We start from the raw sequence: 2,355 nt of genomic DNA on the forward strand, positions 1-2,355 counted from the left end.
TTATTGAGATCTATGGTTTCTTTGCTCAATTTTTGTCTGGAAGATCTGTCCAGTGGTGAGAGAGGTGTGTTAAAATCACCTAGTATTATTGTGTTATGGTCTATTTGGTTTCTGAAATTGAGAAGAATTTGTTTGACATACATGGATGAGCCTCTGTTTGGGGCATAGATGTTTATGATTGTTATATCTTGCTGATTGATGTTTCCCTTAAGCAGTATAAAATGTCCTTCTTTATCCCTTCTGACTAGTTGTGGCTTGAAGTCCACATTATCTGAAATGAAGATGGATACTCCAGGTTTTTTGCTGAGTCCATGTGCATGGTATGTTTTTCCCCATCCTTTCACCTTTATTCTATGAGTATCTTTTTCTATGAGGTGAGTCTCTTGCAGGCAACATATTGTTGGATCTTTCTTTTTAATCCCATCTGCCAGTCTATGTCTTTTGATTGATGAATTCAGGCCATTAACATTCAGGGTTATTATTGAGATATGATTTGGTTTCCCGGTCATTTGGTTCATTTTTTTAATTTTATTTATTCATTCATTTATTTATTTGACACGACTTGGTTCCTCCTTTATTTGACAATTCCTTTAGGATAATTCCTCCCTTTGCTGATTTGCTTCTTTGTTTTTCATCTCTTCCTCATGGAATATTTGGCTGAGAATGTTCTGTAATGCTGGCTTTATTTTTGTAAATTCTTTTAGCTTTTGTTTATCATGTAAAGATTTTATTTCATCGTCAAATTTGAAGGTAAGTTTTGCTGGGTATAAGATTCTTGGTTGGCATCCATTTTCTTTCAGGGCTTGAAAAATGTTGTTCCAGGCCCTTCTAGCTTTTAGGGTCTGGATTGAAAAATCTGCTGATATCCGTATTGGTTTCCCCCTGAATGTAATTTGGTTCTTTTCTCTCACAGCCTTTAAAATTCTGTCTTTATTTTGTATGTTAGGTATTTTCATTATAATGTGCCTTGGTGTGTGGGTCTGTTGTAATTTTGTGTATTTGGAGTCCTATAAGCCACTTGAACTTGATTTTCCATTTCATTCTTCAGATTTGGGAAATTTTCTGATAGTATTTCATTGAATAGATTTTTCATTCCTTTGGTTTGTTTCTCTAAGCCTTCCTCAATCCCAATAATTCTTAAATTTGGCCTTTTCATGATATCCCATAGTTCTTGTAGATTCCGTTCATGATTTCTTACCATCTTCTCTGTTCGTTCAACTTGTTTTCATGGTTAAATATTTTGTCTTCAATGTCTGAGGTTCTGTCTTCCAGGTGTTCTACCCTGCTGGATATGCTTTCCATGGAGTTCTTAATTTGGTTTATTGTTTCCTTCATTTCAAGGATTTCTGTTTGATTTTTTTTCAATATCTCTAACTCTTTATTGAAATGATCTTTTGCTTCCAGTATTTGCTCTTTTTCTGTCGATTGGTGAGATCATTCAATGCCTGCATTTGCTCTTTCATCTCATCATTTGCTTCCCTGATCATTTTAATTATGTACGTTCTGAACTCCTTTTCTGTCATTTCTTCTGCCATGCTGTCATTGGGTTTTATTGATGTAACATCTAGATTTGTTTGGGGCATTTTCCTCCCTTGTTTTCTCATGTTGTTCAGGTATCAGTGGACCGCTGAGATATTGCAGATTTCCTCTATTGACTTACAATGTCCCTGAAGATTTCTAGTATATCCCCTCTTAGCCTTCAGTAGGCTGAAGTCTTGGAGGAAATTGATAATGCGGTGCTCCACAAGGAAGCTGCCTCTCTAGGGGTGGTGGCCTTCAGGTGGGGTATATTCCCTGCTAGTCGGCAGAGGTGTCTCCACTTGTTGACCAATGGTCATCCAAAGGGTAACAAGGCTGTGGGCTGAGGCAAGGCCTGTTTGGGCCTGTGTCTCTGGTTTTACCGTCCTTGTGGGGAAACCTTACCCGGCAGGGAAGACTCTCCCGGTGGGGAGGTCTCGCTGGTCAGTTCCCCTCCTAGAGGTTCCCTCAATCTACAACTACTGCCTGGGCTGGGCTGCCTTCCTCTGCAAAGTTCCCAGGGGCCCGGCCCTACCTCCTGGGCCTGGGAGCCTCACCCTTCGCAGACGAGTCTCCTTAGGCTGCCTCTCCTCAGAGAATCTGCCCCCAGTCCTGGAACCTTCAGTCTGCCCCTAAGCGTGTCTCTGTGCGGCTTTTCCACCAAGAAGCCTCCTAGGTCCTGGGACCCTGCTCTGCACCTAATCACCTGGCTATGCAACCTCTCCTCTGAGCAGCCGCCTGGAGCTCGTACAATCGCTCCGAGTCCCAGAGACCCGCCACATGCCTCTTCCTCTAGACAGCCGCCCAGTGTTCCGGTGTGGTCACTAGGAGTTCAAG

Source organism: Sciurus vulgaris, assembly GCF_902686455.1.
Source record: "Sciurus vulgaris genome assembly, chromosome: 12".
In the NCBI taxonomy this organism is placed as follows: domain Eukaryota; kingdom Metazoa; phylum Chordata; class Mammalia; order Rodentia; family Sciuridae; genus Sciurus; species Sciurus vulgaris.